General features: G+C 40.8%; 1 long non-coding RNA gene across 1 annotated transcript in view; it reads left to right on the top strand.

The window, feature by feature from the left end:
• LOC110742589 overlaps positions 1 to 21472 on the top strand; it is a 32263-nt gene that overhangs the window by 3144 nt on the left and 7647 nt on the right. Inside the window, exon 2 of the long non-coding RNA XR_002520427.2 lies at positions 2227 to 2297. This is a non-coding gene — a long non-coding RNA (uncharacterized LOC110742589). The remainder of the gene's footprint in view (positions 1 to 2226; positions 2298 to 21472) is intronic.

The raw sequence follows: 21472 nt of genomic DNA, 5'->3' as shown, positions 1-21472 counted from the left end.
ACGTAAAGGAATAAAAGAATGGCTACTCTATAGGCAGAGTAACCCCAAGGGCTGCTGTTTGCCTGTTTTTATGGTGCTTTCTTGATTGTATGCTAAACAAAGGGTGGATTATTTATGCCTCTCCTTTTTAGACCATATAGGGTAACTTCCTGATGTTGCCATGGCATTTGTAAAATGTCTTGGTGCTGGTGGGAGTGTAGCAGTGAGGATGACCAGAGGTCATTCTCGTAGCCATCTTGGTTTTGGTGGGTTTTAGCCAGCTTTTTTACTGCAACCTGTTTTATCAGCAAGGTCTCTATGACCTGTATCTTGTGCCAATCTCCCATCTCATCCTGTGACTTAGAATGCCTAACCTTCTATCTCATCCTGTGACTTAGAATGCATAACTCTGTGGGAATGCAGTCCAGTAGGTCTCAGCGTTATCTTACCTAGCCCCTATTCAAGATAGAGTTGCTCTGGTTCAAACATCTCTGACATGATGATTGGTACGAAGGTCAAATAACTAGTAAGTAATAGAGGTAGAGGACTGTAAACTAGGAATTTCGATTCCACTATATTTTAAGAATATAGTGTTGTAGCAGGACGAGCCGCAGACAAAACTCCTCAGACACCGAGTTAAAGAAGGAAGGGGTTTATTTGGCCGGGAGCATCAGCAAGACTCCTGTCTCAAAAGCCAAGCGAGTGAGCGATTCCTGTCCCTTTTAAGGGCTCACAACTCTAAGGGGGTCTGCGTGAGAGGGTCGTGATTGATTGAGCAAGCAGGGAGTATGTGACTGGAGGCTGCATGCACTGGTAATTAGATCGGAACAGAACAGGACAGGGATTTTCACAGTGCTTTTCCATACAATGTGTGGAATTTATAGATAACATAACTGGTTAGGTCAGGAGTCGATCTTTAACTACTAGACTGAGGGCATGGCGCTGGGCTGTCTGCCTGTGGATTTCATTTCTGCCTTTTAGTTTTTACTTCTTTCTTTGGAGGCAGAAATTGGGCATAAGACAATATGAGAGGTGGTGTCCTCGCTTAGTATCACTTAACAGCAAGTGCTTTTTAAGACATAGAAAGGAAATACATTTTTATATATAAGCTGGACTCTTTATTCATAATATTAAAAAAATAAGAATTTAGACAAATTATAGGATGATAGATCCACATAGATAATTTAAGGAAAGTTAGATATGCACTCTGTGGCTACAACTGCATGGAAGATGCACATTTGTCCCCGAAAATCTCTTTATTAAGGCTACTGTTACACACTACTTGGCAGAATTGTCATTAGTCTGACCCAGTTTGAAATGACGGTTGAATTTAGGAGAAAAAAGGCTCGTCTTTCAACAAAAGTGTGCCAGTCCTGTCAGTTTCAGGGAGAAAATATAAACAGAGGCGGTATAGGGGTGGAAAGGGATGATCCCTTTCTTTCCCATCATAAGCGTTGGAGCCAACACTCCTATAACAAAAGACTGGTTAACAAGAGAAAATTACTAGCCTGGGCAATGTGGCAAAACCCTGTCTCTACAGAAAATACAAAATTAGCTGGGTGCGATGGTGTGCCTCTGTAGTCCCAGCTACTTGGGAGGCTGAGGTGGGCAGATCACTTGAGCCTGGGAGGTCAAGGCTGCAGTGAACCAAGATTGCACCACTGCACTCAGCCTAGGCCACAGAGTGAGACCCTGTCTCAAAAAAGAAAAGACAAAAACAAAACAAAAACAAGAGAAAAACATTATAAATGTACTGTATTTGATCAAGGTTTGTTTTGTTTGTTTGTTTGTTTGTTCTTGAGACAGAGTCTTGCTTTGTCACCAGGCTGGAGTGGAGTGGCGTGATCTTGGCTCACTGCAACCCCCTCGCCTTCTGGGTTCAAGCGATTCTCCTGCCTCAGCCTCCCAAGTACCTGGGACTACAGGTGTGTGCCACCATGCCTGGCTAATTTTTTGTATTTTAGTAGAGACGGGATTTCACCATGTTGGCCAGGATGGTCTTGATCTCCTGACTTCATGATCTGCCTTCCTCGGCCTCCCATTGATCAAGGTTTTACATGATGCAGGAGCCTTCAGAGTGAAGACCCAAAGAAACAGGTGACTCTTACCTGATTATATGCTTAGGTTTGATGAAACAGGGACAGTCATGTAGAAATGTGATTGGACAACAAAGGATATGACCTAATGGTAATAGAAAACCAAGCAAGACCTGTCTGTTCAGATTCTTGAACTTTCTTTCTATTGTAGCATTTCTCTTTTCACGATACAGTACAGGATCCTTTCTGGAATGGAGGTCTTATGAGCTACTATTGAACAAGGTAGGTGAGAGAATTTCTTTACGGCCAATTCTTAGACAAAAAGTTGGGGAAGCGGTCGGGCGCAGTGGCTCACACCTGTAATCCCAGCACTTTGGGAGGCTGAGGCGGGTGGTTCACGAGGTCAGGAGTTCGAGACCAGCCTGACCAACATGGTGAAACTCTGTCTCTACTAAAAATACAAAAATTAGCCAGGCATGGTGGCATGCACCTGTAATCTCAGCTACTCAAGAGGCTGAGGCAGGAGAATCGCGTGAACCTAGGAGGTGGAGGTTGCAGTGAGCCAAGATCGCACCGCTGTACTCCAGCCTGGGTGACAAAGCTAGACTCTGTCTCAAAAAAAAAAAAGTTGGGGAAGCTTAGAAGTTCTGGTTTCTGTAATCAGCCTTGGGGAAGAGGAATTCTATTTTCTATGACTTGCTTTAGGAGACAATGAGGGGCTGAGAGATAGACAGGAGGGTAAGACAGGTTGGGTAGAAACTTTACTTCTGAGGCTGCTTCTGAGGCCTTCACTTTGGGGTATCATTTTCTGAGCCCCAACAGCAGGAAAGAATAAGTGATAGGAAATTAGAAAACAGTATTGACATAGATATTTCCTGAATTCTAAACTGATCCATCATTTTAAAAATAACATTTTATTGGAATTAGTTGCAGAATATCTTTCAGTCTATTGGTAATGCGATTGGAATGATGAGTTAGGAATCAACTCACCACTTCAAACAAATTAATGTTTTGTTGAACTTGTTTAAAAAGACTGGGTGTATTGATAAACCGATGTGGGATATGATAAGGTGTCTCTTCAAATAATCTGATCAATCTTTTATTCTTTAATTCATAGTACCCCTCTCCCCATTTTTCTCCTTTTTCTCCTTTTTTCCTCCTTGCCTTTGTTAAATGCCCAGGCACACCACAATACCAAGCGTTATCAATACAACTTTCATTCCCTTCCTTATTTAAAAAAAAGACTAACTTTCTAGCTCATTACAAACACCCCTTCCCCTTTCCCTCCACTTTTTCTTTTACATGCCCACCCTATCTAAAAAAAATCAAATGTCTAGCCAACCAAAATTAGTTTAAATTGTACGACCCGACCCTGGCCAATAAAAAAGAATACGAAGGCAAGACTTGCGTCAAAAATAAAGGCCCTCTGGCCGGGCGCGGTGGCTCAAGCCTGTAATCCCAGCACTTTGGGAGGCCGAGACGGGCGGATCACGAGGTCAGGCGATCGAGACCATCCTGGCTAACACGATGAAACCCCGTCTCTACTAAAAGATACAAAAAACTAGCCGGGCGTGGTGGCGGGCACCTGTAGTCCCAGCTACTCCGGAGGCTGAGGCAGGAGAATGGCGTGAACCCGGGAGGCGGAGCTTGCAGTGAGCCGAGATCCGGCCACTGCAATCCAGCCTGGGCGACAGAGCGAGACTCCGTCTCAAAAAAAAAAAAAATAAAAAATAAAGGCCCTCATGCCCCTTTGTTCAAGTGTGCTCTCATGGCAACTGGCCAAAGAGACACCCCTCTGTGCAAAAGTAAAATTGCTTCATTAAAAATCCTTTGTTCGAGTGTTCAATTTCCTTAAAATTGTAAGCATTATTCCTAACACCGACTTCATTTTTTTTTTTTTTTTTTTTTGAGACAGAGTCTCGCTCTGTTGCCCAGACTGGAATGCAGTGGTGCAACCTTGGCTCACTGCAGCCTCCACCTCCCAGGCTCAAGCGATTCTCACATGAGTAGCCAGGATTACAGGCATCTGCCACCACATCCGACTAACTTTTGTATCTTTAGTACAGATGAGGTTTCACCATGTTGGCCAGACTGGTCTTGAACTCCTGACCTCAAGTGATCTGCCCACCTCAGCCTAGCAAAGTGCCGGGATTACAGGTGTGAGCCATCAGGCCAGGCTCTCATTTCCTCATTATTTTGAAACAAGGCACATACATTTTCTGTAGGGAAAAGAAAGATCAGACTGTTGCTGTGTCTATGTAGAAAAGGAAGACATAAAAAACTCCATTTTGATCTGTACTAAGAAAAATGGTTTTGCCTTGAGATGCTGCTGTTAATCTGTAACTTTAGCCCCAACCGTGTGCTCACAGAAACATGTGCTGTATGTAATCAAGATTTAAGGGATCTAGGGCTGTGCAGGATGTGCCTTGTTAACAATATGTTCACAGGCAGTATGCTTGGTAAAAGTCATTGCCACTCTCCATTCTCGATTAACCAGGGGCACAATGAACTGCGGAAAGCCGCAGGAACCTCTGCCCAAGAAAGCCTAGGTATTGTCCAAGATTTTCCCCCACTGAGACAGCCTGAGATATGACCCCATGGTAAGGGAAAGACCCGACCGTTCCCCCCAGCCCAATACCCGTAAAGGGTCTGTGCTGAATAGGATTAGTAAAAGAGGAAGGCCTCTTGTGGTTGAGATAAGAGGAAGGCCTCCATCTCCTGCATGTCCCTGGGAACGGAATGTCTCGGTGTAAAACCCAATCCTACATTTGTTCTATTCTGAGATAGGAGAAAACCGCCCAGTGGCTGGAAGCGAGATATGTGGTAGCAATGCTACTCTGTTACTCTTTGCTACACTGAGATGTTTGGGTAGAGAGAAGCATAAATCTGGCCTACATGCACATCCGGGCACGGTACCTTCCCTTGAACTTATTTGTGACACAGCTTCCTTTGCTCACATGTTTTCCTGCTGACCTCCCCATTATCACCCTGCTCTCCTGCTGCATTCCCCTTGCTGAGATAGTGAAAATAGTAATCAATAAATACTGAGGGAACTCAGAGACCGGGGCCGGTGTGGGTCCTCCGTATGCTGAGCGCCAGTCCCCTGGGCCCACTGTTCTTTCTCTATACTTTGTCTCTGTGTCTTATTGCTTTTCTTAGTCTCTCGTTCCGCCTGACGAGAAATACCCACAGGTGTGGAGGGGCTGGCCCCCTTCAATTTTCTTTCCCTCGGGGTTGTGTAGTGCATAATGGCCCTTGTTTGGCTAAGAGTATTGTAGTGGGACTACATTTGTTGTGCCAAGCCCTTATTGAAACTAATGGGATGGATACAATTTATTTCCTAGATAGTCATACTTTCTAATATTGCTTTATGAGAGAGACAAAGTATAAATGTTTAGGAAAGGTTTAAAACAATTGCATTCTAAATTTTTTTCTAAAGATTGAGTCTCAGTGTTAGATACTAAAGGGGCCTTAAAGCTCATCTAGTCCATTTCCTTTCTTTTAATGAAAATACAGTTTTTGAGAATGTAAATGGATATTTTAGATGACACACTTACAGGCAGAATCTCAATAACTGTGCCTTCCTGAAAAGTAGCCCAGTGTTCTGTTTGCTTGGTTACCTCTCCAGGTCATGGAATCAGACCTCTTAGTATTCCATGCAGCTTAAAACTGAAAACCTTTAATAAAAGTGGTTGGGCAATTTTCAGCTTTTTTTTTTTTTTTTGAGATGGAGTCTGACTCTGTTGCTCAGGCTAGAGTGCAGTGGCATAATCTCAGCTGACTTCAACCTCTGCCTCCCAGGCTCAAGTGATCCTCTTGCCTCAGCCTCCTGAGTAGCTGGGACTACAGGCATGTGCCACAACATCCGGCTAATTTTTTTGTATTTTTAGTAGAGATGGGGTTTCACCTTTTTGGCCAAGCTGGTCTCAAACTTCTGACCTCAAGTGATCCACCCGCCTCGGCCTCCCAAAGTGCTGGGATTACAAGCATAAGCCACTATGCCCGGCCTTCAGGCTTCTTTTGGTTCTAATTATATATGTGGTAAAGTGATTTATTTAGACAGTTATGTAATATGAGCAATGCTATTAATGTTACTGAATTTGATTAAAATAAAGCTCCATAATTTATTTTATTTTATTTAGCATTAGGGCCTTTGGGACAAAATATGAATAAAGAAAGCAAGATAATTTGCAAATAAGAATTAGTCCAAGAGCTATAGTATGGCCTTGTTTTGGGTTTGATTTTGATCTGTTTTTAAATAAGTATGTTACAGTATCTAATATTAACTTAAAATCTTGCTTCAGTTTGCCCCACATCATCTATTCTAAAAATATATGTATTAGCCTGTTCTCGCTAGAAAGAACTACCTGAGACTGGGTAATTTATCAAGAAAAGAGGTTTAATTGACTCACAGTTCTGCAAGTTGTATAGGAAGCATGGCTAGGGAGGCCTCAGGAAACTTAACAATCATGGTGGAAGATGAAGGGGAAGCAAACCTGTCTTATATGCTGGGATCAGGAGAAAGCAAGTGAAGGAGGAAGTGCTACACACTTTTAAACAACCAGGTCTTGTGAGAACTCACTCTAAGAGAACAGCATTGGGAGGCCGAGGCGGGTGGATCACGAGGTCAGGAGATCGAGACTATCCTGGCTAACATGGTGAAACCCCGTCTCTACCAAAAATACAAAAAAAAAAACTAGCCGGGCGTGGTGGCGGGCGCCTGTAGTCTCAGCTACTTGGGAGGCTGAGGCGGGAGAATGGCGTGAACCCGGGAGGCGGAGCTTGCAGTGAGCCGAGATCACGCCACTGCACTCCAGCCTGGGAGACACAGCGAGACTCCGTCTCCAAAAAAAAAAAAAAAGAAAAAAAAAAGAAAAAAGAGAACAGCAAGGAGGAAGTCCACCCCCATGATCTAATCACCTCCCACCAGGCCCCTCCTCCAACACTGAGAATGACAATTTGACTTGAGATTTGGGTGGGACACAGACCCAAACCGTATCATGCAAATTCAAGAATTTATAATTTGGTACAATATGCCTTTATTATTTTCTGCACCATGTACATACTTCACTGTTTCACAGCATAAAGACTGATAACTGCCATATTTATTAGGAAATTGTATTTTGTTTTTCAAGCTCTGTTGAGGAATAGATGGAATTTGTTCCATAGTGAGCTGTTTTTAAGTTTTCCCAATATCATTAATGACCCCAGTCTCATTCTGGGAAACTTAAATTCTCCTTGTAAATTCTAAGAAGTTCACACTTCACCCAAGCTTAATGTAATAATGAGAGACAACATATGTTTATGCCAAGGTATTTGAGTTTTGTTGCCTATTTGTGGGAGAAATTCTCTCTTTCTGATTAGTATGCAGAAACTAAAATCTTGGTCAATGATGGTGATAAATATCTGAAAGATAATCAGACTATTCAGTCGATTTTTTGTGAAGATTATTCTGCTACACTTTATACCATGTCGCATTACAAGAAAATGATAGTGACACACTTACATCTTTCATAATACAGACATTATAATTGGTTAAAAAATATGCAACATATATTATTCCATTCTTCGTACTGTGTGTCATTTTGAAGTATAATTGATGCAGAAGACTTAATACATTATTTGGGTTTTCAGGTATTAAACCAACCCACCTGTAATTTATAGAAAGAAAGGCAGCACAAAAAAGTAGCTGCCAGCTTTGCTATTTTCCCCTCTTCAGAGAGCCTCTGTGACTTTTCATGCTGCAAGTAGCTGTCTACACATGATCATATCTTCCATAGGAGAAACAGGCTTGTAAATTCAGAGTCTGTTTATGCTGAGGCCCAACTAAAAGCTGCATTACCTTGTTCTTGACATCCTTTTTAAAAAGTACTGTGTGATCTTTGTCAAACTTTGTTTAAAACAAAGGTTAAACCTTTTGAGAAAATTGATAATGATTACCAGTGTTTTTATACCAGATTTGGGAGTCACCATCAGCAGTTATTGAATACACACATTGTGCAAAGTACCTGTACTAGATTCTGAAGTTAAAGACTCAGTCCCTGCCCTGAAATAATTTATAATCTATTATAAGTATATATAAATATACTTTATTTATATTTAAATATAAATATTTAAATTTAAGGCAGAAGGAACAAGTATATATAAATAACAAAGACAGTTTATAAGTACTTGGAATGAAATTTCAGGTAGATACTACAGTAAGTGGAGCAGTTTCAAAGGCTTCTTGGGACTGGGGCTTAAGTGGACCTTGAAGGATGACTAGAATGTAAATAAATTGGGAGGATATTTCAGAAACAGCAAACAGAGGGCAGAAGAATAGAGGCAGACTCTGGGATTGTAGCTGTGTCACAGAGGACAGCAAGTGTGAAAAGGCAAACATTTGTGACTAGAGCAGAGTCAGAGAATAATGAAAAGTGAGTCACTGTGGGGAGGACCTTCCATGTTAATTAAAGAACCTGGACAATGTTCTATTAGGTGCCCCCTGAAGACTTTGGGGCAGGATGCTGAAAAGAGCAGAGTGCATTTGAGGTTCTCGGGAATGAAATAGAATGGATTAGAAAGGGAGTGTCAGCCTTAGCCAGAAAATTAAAAACTATTCAGTAATAACCTGTTACATTCTGTGTATTGAGACCATTTTCCCCTTGGTCTTAAGAAGGTAGAGGTAGTTACATGCAGTAGTGTTATCTCTCTACTCCTTGACAAGGACTGTCACTTTGAGGCAGCAATATTCTTTTTTTTTTTTTTTCTTTGAGACAGAGTCTCACTCTGTCGCCCAGGCTGGAGTGCAGTGGCCGGATCTCAGCTCACTGCAAGCTCCGCCTCCCAGGTTTACGCCATTCTCCTGCCTCAGCCTCCCGAGTAGCTGGGACTACAGGCGCCCGCCACCTCACCCGGCTAGTTTTTTGTATTTTTTAGTAGAGACGGGGTTTCACTGTGTTAGCCAGGATGGTCTCGATCTCCTGACCTCGTGATCCGCCTGTCTCGGCCTCCCAAAGTGCTGGGATTACAGGCTTGAGCCACCGCGCCAGGCCTGAGGCAGCAATATTCTTTAAAGACCAGTCCTCAGGGAGAATTGGCTAGGGCCCAGGCCATCACAAGATTCCATGTCAGAAAATTGCCTTAACAGGCTACTCATAATGTGTTCCAATTTAGTACCCTTTACACTGCAGTCATGGAATAGTACTTAAGCTGTTCATTTTAAACAAAAATAAACTTCCCAGACACATTAATTACGTGTTTCAAAGTTTTATTTAAAACTTGCCTAAAAGGTAGGAGCTTTTAAGTAAACAAAAAATTTTCTCTTGGCAAAAAGTAACCGGACTCTTCCTTGGTCTGCTCATTCAAATATATCAGGTGTTTTATAAGAAACACTAATATTTTTTCCAGAAGGATCAGCTGGCATCATATCCGACCATGTTCTGCTAAGGTGACAATTTTTCTTTCTCACACTTTATGCATTCCAGAACATTAATTCTCAAGGTAGGTACCTAGTTCATTCCTCTGCCCTTTAGGAAGAACAGTTCTAAAATGAAAGCTCAAAAATCTCCAGAGGGAGAAAAGTTACAACCACTTTTAATTTGGTATGAGTCAGGCTCCACAGGCTCTGGGGTTTGCTTTGCTGTTTACTAGTTATGTGACACTGAGCAAGTTAATTAATCATCTTGTGCCTCTGTTTCTTCATTTGTACAATAATAGGTTTCTTCATTTGTACAATAATAATAATAGTGGGGCTCTGGGGAGTGTTAAATGATATGTAAAACCCCAACATTTTCTGGCATATAGTAAGTGTTATGTGTATTAATTGTTATGATATTCTGTGGGTTTTTTGTGTGTTCCTGTAGATACTACTTAGCTAATCTATAAACACAATTGATAGTTTCATGTGTGTGTATGTGCGTGTGTGTGTACTTTGCATTTTAAAATGTCTTTTGGTTACTGAAGGTTTCCATAAAAATCATAAATATAAGATGCTCACCATCAATATGGTATATTTCAGCAAAGAAGAAGCTAGGAGCTAGAAGCCACCTTCGATCTCTTTAGTTTACATAGTGTCTTAACTTTTATATTGCTGGTTTCATCACCTGGTTCCCATTAGCAGCCAAAGTGGCAGCAGGATTTGGTGTTTATGTAGTGATTTTTTTTTGTAGTGAACAAAAATATTATACTTTAAATATTTTAGTCTTGAATTGACTTTTCAACTGAGGAAACTCTGTGGAAAAGGTCAATGAACTGAGGCACTCAGTTCATTTTTTTTTTTTTTAAAGGCAGAGTCTCACTTTGTCACCCAGGCTGGAGTACAGTGTGCAATCTTGGCTCACTGAAACCTCTGCCTCCTGGGTTCAAGCAATTTTCATGCCTCAGCCTCCTGAGTAGCTGGGATTATAGGCGTTTGCCACTCTACCTGGCTAAAATTTTTTCTATTTTTAGTAGAGACAGGGTTTCACCATGTTGCCCAGGCTGGTCTCAAACTCCTGACCTCAGGTGATCTGCCCACCTCAGCCTCCCAAAGTGCTGGGATTACAGGTGTGAGCCACCATGCCTGTCTAGCACTCAGTATTTTTTATTGTTGTTGGGGACAGCAGGACACTTAACAAGTACTAGTGAAAAAGTAATTTGGTAGAGTGGAAAAGGCACTGGCTTTGAGCCCCTAGATTGCTACCATGCATGAAGTCAAAAGACATGGCTTTGAATGACAGTTTAAATGCTTATGGGCATTATGACCTTGAACACATTATTTAGCCTCACATTTTTCATCAACACAATGGGGATACTAGTAAGTATATGCCTTATAGGATAGCATTGTGTGATCTAAATGACCATACATAAGATACCAAGAAGCGTTCTTGGGATGTAATAGAGCCTCAGTCCATGTTAGTTCCTCTCACCAAACCAGGCCCCTTCCTCTTGCTGCTATCTTCTTAAGCATTAACCAGCAATGCAACCTCAAGTAAGTCACTTTTCTTCTTTAGACCGTCAAGTTTCCTGACCCCTTCTCCAAATCAATTCTCTCATTTATTCTTGTTCAGCCTCAGTTTCCTCAAGCCCATATCTTACTTGACTCTTCTATCATATTTGATGTTATGAATCTTCCATTGACACCCTTTTTCTCATTCTCCTTCCAGTCTGGTCATTCTTTCTTAGTTATTGTTGCTGAATTTATTTCCTCTGTCCCTTAAATACTGGTGTGCTCTAAGGTTCTGTGCTCTCTTTCCTTCTTACTCTCTGCCCTTCTCTTAGAGTAATCTCATGTACTTTTATGGTTTTTTATTCTCATCTGTATGCTGATGTTCTCGTCTCTCCTCTGTCTGCCACACTTCTTGCCTGTGTTCCAGAGCTATCTGTTCAACTGTGTGTTGGACATCTTCACTTTGGTATTTCACAGACTCCACATGTCCATAAGTGAGCCGAGTTAATCATCTCTCTCCTCCTCTCTCCTCTGCTCTCTACGTCTCTCTCCACACAAGCCTGCACTTTCTCCTAAATTCCCTGACGTGTTTGATGGAACAATTGTCCATCCCATTCACCAAACATGAAACCTGGGTCAATCCCTGATGCCACTCCCTCCTTTGTTCACATCCAGCCAGTGACATCTGAGTAGAGAACTGAATGACCAGGGGTCAGCCCTATGAAGATCTAGGGAAAGATCTACAGCAGACATGGGACTAAGTTTTCATTTTCGTTGTGATGTGCTCTGAGCAAACTGGCCCAGAATTGGCTGCTTCCTACAAGCAGTAATGTTAAGAGGATCATTTACACAGAAAAGCACTTAAACAGATCAAATAAGGAAAGACATTGGCATAATTTTTTTGAGATGGAATCTCGCTCTGTCGCCCAGACTGGAGTGCAGTGGCGCAAACTCGGCTCACTGCAACCTCCGTGTCTCGGGTTCAAGCAATTCTCCTATCTCTGACTCCAGGGTAGCTGGGATTACAGGCAAGTGCTGCCACAGCCAGCTAATTTTTGTATTTTTAGTAGAGACGAGGTTTCACCATGTTGATCAGACTGGTCTCAAACTCCTCAGGTGATCTGCCCGCGTCGGCGTCCCAAAGTGTTGGGATTATAGGCGTGAGCCGCCATAACCAGCCCATAGATTGTTTTTACTGACAACATTTTCAAACAAAACGCTGTGAGGTTGTCACTAAAAAATGGATCTTGGATTTTTTGCAGCTCCTCAAATCTCTTTTTGTTCTTTCTGTTAGTTATTTGATGAGGTGTTGGTGGGGGAAATGGGGGGCAGGTGGGATGGTGGGCACAGAATTTTCCTGACTAAGCTGAAGCTCTCCTGCCTCTTTTACTTGTTCTGAAGACTTTTGATTTTGAGATTAACGATACAACTATCTCGGCTTAAAAGTCTATATAACTTTATCTTGCATATATTTTTATTATTAAATATGTCTTTTAGTAGAGAATGAGTAGGAAGACTTTGGTCTTTTTAATATTCAGTTTTATGTGGGTTATATCCTGATTTTTAAAGTTAGAAACTAATAATTTTGTGTAATTCTATGTAACTAAAAAGATTGATTTATTTTTATAATCTGTATTTGTATAAGTATGGGACTAGATTACACAAAACAGCATTGATCACTGGAACTAAGGGCTTTCTGTTTACCACAGGCAAACAGCTCTTTCCAGTAGAAAAGAGCTGGGCTCCCTCACTGTTTCCTGGCACATGATATGATATTGAGTTCCATGATTATGCATGTACACTGGGTTACAAGGCCCCTGGCAGCAGAACCTCTATTGCATCCTTCTTTGTATTGCCAACAGGGCCTGTTGGTGACCTGTACACAGGAGCCCTCCAGTCAGTACTGATTGAATGACTCAAGGCTGCCTCCCTGCAAAGTTGAGGTAAGCAGCTGAGTTCAGTGATGCTGGCTGCATTTTCAGCTATTGGGGCTGCAGTAGCTAGGCAGGGGCTGCAGGCCCTTGTGGCTTTTTAGCCCTCCTGATCACCCACCATTTACACAGTCTTCCTTTCAGATCCTCCCCCCCCCACCCCGTTCTCGTCCTGCACTTCCTTGAATATTGATTGCCTCTCTGATTTCCCTCACTTTGTCTCTCCTAAAGATTTAGAGCTGTTTTTATGGTCTGCTAATTCTGTGAGAATGAGGTACCTCTTCTGGGAGGCACTGCCAAACTCAATGGCACTGCAAACAGGTTTTTATTGGCTCATCTCCAAGCTCTCCAAGTCATTCTGCCCTCATACTGATTATGAGACACCATCTGTTTATCTTGATTGCGTAATAAATTGAGTACTCATAAATATAGTTGACATCTAAATTAGATCCAAATCACAGTAAGAACAGGATAATGGTCTCCTTTGCCAGAGATGGATGAACAATTACTTTTATAGCTCTGGGAGAAAAATGGGTTATGCAAACAGATACTTCACCCGAATTGGTTTCCTGAGTGACTCTCCATATGTTGATATTTTTGCTCAGGGACAGGAACCTGCCTACCCTGTTTCAGGGAAAACTAGAAAAGAAATGTAATCTGCTTTGGGAGGCTGAGGCGGGTGGATCACGAGGTCAGGAGATTGAGACCATCCTGGCTAACATGGTGAAACCCCGTCTCTACTAAAAATACAAAAAATTAGCCAGGCGTGGTGGTGGGCACTTGTAGTCCCAGCAACTTGGGAGGCCGAGGCAGGAGAATGGCGTGAAACCAGGAGGCGGAGCTTGCAGTGAGCAGAGGTCACGCCACTGCACTCCAACCTGGGTGACAGAGCGAGACTCTGTCTCAAAACAAACAAACAAACAAATATAATCTGCCCAACCCAAGTGAATCAATAGTCAAATGCTAACCACCAATGTCCTTCTGTTACCCTGCTTTCTGAGGGCCAGAAGAGATTTTCAAAGACTAGAAGCACTAAAATAACAGTTAAAAAAAAAAAAAAAAAAAAAAAAAAAAAAAAAAAGCTAGTAACCTTGGCCTGTTGCCTAGTATAATATAGCTGTTCAGAAGGAAATCACAAGGCAGTGGGACTGGGCTTAAAGTGCAGCTTGTGAATTCTCTAGGAATTGGGTGAGTTATTGCTTAAGGACGGTTCATCAATGGTTTTTTTGTTTGTTTGTTTTTTGAGATGGAGTCTCACACTGTCACCTGGGCTGAAGTGCAGCGGTACGATCTCGGCTCACTGCAACATCCGCCTCCCAGGTTCAAGTGATTCTCTTGCCTCAGCCTCCCGAGTAGCTGGGATTACAGTTGCCTGCCACCGTGCCCGGCTAATGTTTTAAATTTTTTAGTAGACATGGGGTTTTGCTGTATTTGTCAGGCTGGTCCTGAATGCCTGACCTCATGATCCACCCGCCTTGGCCCCCGAAAATGCTGGTGCTGGAATTACAGGTGTGAGTCACCACACCTGGCCTCATCAATAGTTTTAAAAGACCTATTACCATTTCTGGCTAATTTGCTTTTACAGTTAATTCGGAATGCTTGTGATCCACGGGCTGTATTTAGTGAGTTGTCCCTGGCATCCCTTTTCCTTATATTCGTGTTCCACTAGAAGCAAGAAGAACCACATACAGCTGCTCAGTCTGCAATACACCACCAGCACACACACACAGGAGTCCTGTTTAGCTCATTTCCATTTCCTACATACACTGCTGCAAACTTGACCTACACACTTGACATACGGAAGTGTCTCTGATCATTTAAACAACTCTACAAGCGTGTATTATTACCCCCATTTTATACAGGAGGAAACTGAGGTTCAGTGTGGTTAGGTAACTTGCTTGGGTTTCCATAGAGGCAGAGGTAGAATTTGAACCCAATACTGTTTAGCTCATGCTCTTTCTGGAACACTCTGTCTTTTCTTTTTGCTGCCTGTGCTCAGATTGTTCTCTCTCTCATATAATATATAATATATTTTTCTTTTTCTTTTTGAGACCGAGTCTCTCACTGTCACCCAGGCTGGAGTGTACTGGCACGATCTCAGCTCACTGCAAGCTCCGCCTCCTGGGTTCACGCCATTCTCCTGCCTCAACCTCCCGAGTAGCTGGGACTACAGGTGCCCGCCATCACACCGGGCTAATTTTTTGTATTTTTAGTAGAGATGGGGTTTCACCATGTTGGCCAGGATGGTCTCGATCTCTTGACCTCGTGATCCACCTGCCTTGGCCTCCCAAAGTGCTGGGATTACAGGCATGAGTCACTGCGCCCGGCCAGAAAATACTTTTCAATCTTCTGTTTCCCCTGTCAGAATCTTTATCAATCACAACTTTTGTTTTGAAATACATATATGTATATATTTATAAACACATACAACTTAGGTTTATATCTGTATTTATATGCATAGATTTTTAGATATTTATAGATAGAGACAGATATAAATAAATAAATAAATAAGTAAATAAAATGTGGAAAGGTATACTCCCCACATGGTAATGGTGGCTTTATCTGAACAGTGGAATACTTTGTGATTTTCATTTCCATTTAAAAAAATATATGTATGAAACTAAATTTATATTGTTGCTATAATCAGAAAACAATTTTTAAGACCTTTCACATCCTTTCAAATTCACATGTCACTACCTGAATAGAATCTTTTCCTGGTCTCTAAATTAAAGCTGTCTCTCTTTTGAAACACACTGCCTTTTCCTAGTACTTGTATTTTCTTGAGTCACTTCTAGCATTTTGCTTTGTGTTCTGTGTAGCCTCAATTTCCCAGGTCCCACCAACTCAGAGAGGGAAGAATCTAACAGGCACAGTTAAAAATAAAAACAGGCTGGATGCAGTGGCTCACGCCTGTAATCCCAGCACTTTGGGAGGCCAAGGTGGGTGGACTACTTGAGGTCAGGAGTTTGAGACCAGCCTGGCCAACATGGTGAAACCGTGTCTCTACCGAAATGCAAAAATTAGCCAGGCATGGTGGTACATGCCTGTAATCCCAGCCCAGCTACTTGGGAGGTGGAGGCAGGATTGTGCCACTGCACTCCAGCCTGGACGACAGAGCAAGACTCCATCTCAAAACAAAACAAAACAAAAAACGAATAAAAACAGTAGCAGAATAATTGTTATTCCAATCTGCCCCCCTTCCCCAATCATAAAAGCTAGAATCTTTCTGCTGTATCCACCAGATCTCAGGCTTGTGTCTCTTCTCCTCTCTGTAGTCTTGGCTGTGTGTCCACCACAACACTGTTCCTTTGATGTGAGTTAACCATTATGCTCACTCCAGTGTTTGTCTTTGCATGATGCTGTCCCCTTCCTTTCACTTGGTTCTAGGCTAAGCCCCATTATTCCACCAGGCCCCACATGGTCTAGGCTGTGCCTGCTGTCTTCACTTTGCTGAAGTGGCAGGACAGTCTTCTCCTACCCAGATTGCACTTTTAAAAAGTTATCCCTTCCTATTGTTTTCTTCATCTCTGATAAAGCCTAGCATGGAGTGACTTTTGTGTTTGAATTTTTCCTTTTGTTTGTTACAGCATCCCCTCCCCTGCCACCTTGCCTAGGGGAATTTGTACTGAGCTTGGTCAGGAGTCAGAGTAATCTGTCTCAATACCTCCCTCTCCTCAATCAGGGGCTCCAGACAAAAGGATGCTCAACTGCTTTCTCTCCTGTCTGGGAGATCAGGGTGTGACCTTCATTCTATAACTCATTTAAGTATCTCTCTCCTGTGTAGCCTGTCAGCCTTCATGTCTCTAGTCATTCTCTTCCTAGACAGACTTGTTTGGGATGCTCAGAACTGGAAGTTTGGTGGCTTGCCCTGACATGTCCAATGCTCAGTAGGCAAGCAGAACTTACCCTCTTTGGGCTGTCTGCACTGTGTGCTCTTCTAAGCCATGCCATCAACTTCTAAGAGCATAAGAGGGGAGCTGAGCACCATTCAGCTTTGTATGCCCTGAGGGAACTAACACGGTTGCATAGGATGGCAAGAAACCTATATATTTTTGAGGAATGAATTAATAAAATTTATTGACTTTTGTGCTCTGCTTTTCTCCCTTAACATTATTGCAGGAAGTAATTGAATAAAGGTAATTAGTCCCAGTTTGTTCTACACTAAGTATATCACACCGTGATTCTGATTCCATAACTTAGATCTGAGTTTTAAAACACTGAAACAATCACAGTCATCCCTTGGTATCCACAGGGGATTGGTTTCACATCTGACCTCATGTGATAGTTTGCAGTCAAAACCCAGTCAAAACTTTGTTTCATGCACAAAATTATTAAAAATAGTGTATGAAGTTAACTTCAGGCTATGTGTATGAGGTGTATATGAAACATAAATAAATGTTGTGTTTAAATTTCAGTCTCATCCCATAGATGTTATTTATATTTTGAAATATTTCAAAATCCAAGGAATTCTGAAATCCAAAACACTTCTGGTGCCAAGCATTGTGAATAAGGGATACTCAACCTATAATATCTAATATAATGTAAATGCTATGTAAATAGTTCTTATATTGTATTTTTAAAAATTTGTATTTTTTTATTGCTATATTGTTATTTTTAAATTGTTTTTCTAAAATATTTTCAGTCCTTTGTTGGTTGAATCCACGGATTTGAAGGGCTGACTATATACATAAAATTAAGCCTCTTAAATTATGCAATTTAATATAACCACAAAGTTGCACAATCATCACATTGTCTAAAATGAGAACATTTTTCATCATGCCAAACACATACATTAGTTGTCACTTCCATCTCCACACCTTCCCCCTGCCCCATGAATCTGTTTTGGGTATTTGCCTATTCTGGACATTTCATATAAAGGGAATTGTACAATATATGGACTTTTGTATCAGATTTCTTTTACATTGCATAATGTTTTCAAGGTTCATCCATGTCATAGCATGTATTGATACTTTATTCCTTTTAAATGGCTGAATAATATTTCACTGCATGGATATACCACATTTTGTTTATCCATTCATCCGTTGGTAGACATTTGAGTTGTTTCCCATTTTGGGCCATCATGAATAATGTTGGGAACATTTGTGTATATGTGTTTTTCTAGGGACATATGATTTAATTTTTCTTGGGCATGTACTGGACCATATGTTTAAGTTCTTAAGGAATTATCAAAATTGTTTTCCAATGTGGCTGTGCCATTTTACATTCACAGCAGCAATGTATGAAGTTCCAGTTTCTCCATGTTTCTCTTTCTGAATTATAGCCATCCCAATGGATGTGAAGTGGAAAATCAATTGACCATGGATACCTGGGTTTATTTACGGACTCTCAGTTCTATTCGATTGATCTATATGACTGTTCTGATATCAGTACTACACAGTCTTGATTACTGTGACTTTGTAGTAAGTTTTGAAATAAGTGTGAGTCCAGCTTTGTTCTTTTTCAAAGTTGTTTTGGCTATTCTGGGTTCCTTGCATTTCCATGCGAATTTTAAAATGTCTGTTTCTGTAAAAAATGCAGTTACAACTTTGATTGGGATTGTGTTGAATCTGTAGATCAATGAAGGGAGTATATCCCTCTTAACCTTTAGTCTTCCAATCCGTGAACATGAAATATATTTCCATTTGCTTAGGTCTTCTTTAATTTCTTTCCATGACATTTTAGTTTTTAGTGTATAGGCCTTGCACATCATTTGTTCCATTTATTCCTAGGTATTTTATTTTTTCTGATGTTATCATAGATATCATTGTTTTCTTTTTTTTCTTTTTTCTTTTTTTTGAGACGCAGTCTTGCTTTGTAGCTCAGGCTGGAGTGCAGTGGTGCAATCTCGGCTCACTGCAAGCTCCGCCTCCCAGGTTCACGCCATTCTCCTGCCTCAGCCTCCCAAGTAACTGGGACTACAGGCGCCCACCACTACGCCCGGCTAATATTTTGTATTTTTTTTTTTTTTAGTAGAGATGGGGTTCCATCATGTTAGCCAGGTTGGTCTCGATCTCCTGACCTCATGATCCACCTGCCTCGGCCTCCCAGAGTGCTGGGATTACAGGCATGAGCCACCGCACCCAGCCGATATAATTGTTTTCTTAATTTCTTTTTAGTATATAGAGATACAGTTGCTTGATGTATATTGAACTTGTATCCTGAATGTTGCTGAGATAACTTAGCTCTGATTGTGTGTGTGTGTGTGTGTGCATGTGTGTGTGTATTCCTTAGGATTTTCTGTATACAAAATCATGTAATCTGCCAATAGAGAAAATTTCACTGCTTCCTTTCCAGTGCAAATGCTTTTTATTTCTTTTTCTTGCACGACTGCTCTGACTAGAAATGCCAGTACAATGTCAAATGAAAGTGGTGAAAGTGGGCATCTTTGTTTTGTTTGTGATCTGAGGTAGGGAGGGGGAAGCTTTTAGTCTTTTACCATTAAGTGTGATGTTAGCGCTGGTGTTTTTTTTTTTTTAATCAGGAAAGAGTGCTAAAGATTACCAAATGTTCTTTCTGCATCTGTTAGGATGATCATGCGTTTTTTGTCCTTTATTCTTTTCATATAGTGTCTTACATTATTTGAATTTCAGATGTTGAATGGTTTAACCTTACATGCCTGGCAAATAGCTTAACTGTCCATGGTGTATAACCCCTTATATCTGTAGTTGGATTTGGATTGTTAGTATATTGTTTAGGGAGTTGTGTGTGTCTGTGTATCTATATATTGTCCATAAGGGATATTGGTATGTAGTTTTCTCGTGATGTCTTTGTTGGGTTTTTGTATCATAGTAATACTGGACTCATAGAATGAGTTGGGAAATGTTTCTTCCCCTTCTGTTTTTTGAAAGTCTGAGAGGATTAGTGGTAATTCTTTAAGCGTTTGGTAGAATTTACCAGTGAAGTCATCTGGTCCTGGGCTTTTCTTTGTGGGACATTTTTGATTACTAATGAAATTCCTTTCTTTGTTATAGATCTATTCAGATTTTCTTTTTCCTCTTGAGAGAGTTTCGGTAGTTTACGTATTTCTAGAAATTTGTTCATATTAATTATCTAATTTATTGGCATATGGATGTTCATAGTATTTTCTTATAATCTTTTTTATTCTATAGTGATTCTCTTTTATTTCTGATTTTAGCAATTTGAGTCTTCTCCCTTTTTTCTTAGTCAATTAGCTAAAAGTTTGTCAGTTTTGTTGATGTTTTCCAAGAACAACCTTTGGTTTTGTTGATTTTCTCTATTGTATTCATATTCTCTCATTCATTTCTACTCCAATATTTATTTTGTCTTTGTTTTTGCTTGCTTTCAATTTAGTTTGCCCTTCTTGTTCCAGAGTCATAGGTGAAAAGTTAGTTTACTGAATTGGGGTCTCTTTTTAAATATATCTGTATTCACATTTCTCTCTAAGCATTGCTTTCACTGCGTCCCATAAGTTTGGTACATTTTATTTTTGTTTTCATTCATCTCAAAGTATTTTCTAATTTCCCTTGTGATTTCTTCTTTGACCCACTGGTTATTTAGGAGTGTGTTGTTTAATTTCCACATGGTTTTGAATTCCCCAAATTTTTTCTTCTGTTATTGATTGAATTTAATTCCATTATGGTTGGAGAAGATATTATATATGGTTTCAGTTCTTCTGAATACATTAAGACTTGTTATACGGCCTAACATATTCTCTCTCCTGGAGAATGCTCCATGTGCACTTGAGAAGAATGTGTATTTTGCAATTGTTGGGTGGAGTGTCTTCCTTATATGAGTTTTAGGTATTCACTTTTCACCTGGTTAAACATTATTCATTCTTTGAGTCATAGGTCCATAGGACTTCTTGTGTCAAATATTTCTTAATCCGTCTCCCTAAGTAAAATGTAGTTTCTTCATTTGAACTTCTGTAATTCTGCCAACACTTATACCTGTATTATAACTTTTATTTCAGTTCAATCTTTCTAAACTCTGATGTTATGGGTTTCTTTGTGCAGAGCCATGTTGTAACTGTATCTCCATATCCCTGAAACCTTACTTCTAGCGGTAACTTTAAAGCATGTCATCGAAAGGCCAAAAGTATCTGCTAGTTACTGAGCACTTCTTCAATCCAGAGCCATAAGCTACCTACAGTGGATTATGGATCAGGAGAAGCAAGGCAGTGCACTCTGCCTCTGGGGAACCTACATTTTAGTTAAGAGATCTACAAGATACCAATGTAGGAACCCTTTAATACAAGATTTGACAAAGTGCCAAGATGAGAGCACTAGGGGATTGGACTTGTTCATTTTGTCTCTCTCCCCATGCATGGGAAAGAGGCTTGTGGAATTGTGAGGCTGGAACAGCCCTCAGGATTTCTGATTTCTAGCCATCATCCAGCCTGCACTTGGACACTCTCACCCACAGGGAGACGCTCCCACACTCCCATTTAGGACTTGATGATGGCTGTTTGCCAACTTTGGGCAGAGCAGGAAAAATGAATTGCCCTTTAGCTACCACACACCCTTCAGTCTTCTCCATAAAATAAACCATAAGCCTGCAAAATCATGTGTAAAGTCAACAGAGAAAGGAAAGAGCTGTAGTCATAAACTGTAATCCCAGGGGGATAGGTGAAAGAATGCTTGCATTATATATATCTTTTT

Source organism: Papio anubis, chromosome 2, assembly GCF_008728515.1.
Source record: "Papio anubis isolate 15944 chromosome 2, Panubis1.0, whole genome shotgun sequence".
Classification (NCBI taxonomy): Eukaryota; Metazoa; Chordata; class Mammalia; order Primates; family Cercopithecidae; genus Papio; species Papio anubis.
Note: the sequence above shows the minus strand (reverse complement) of the source record. Positions and strands in the feature narration are given on the sequence as shown.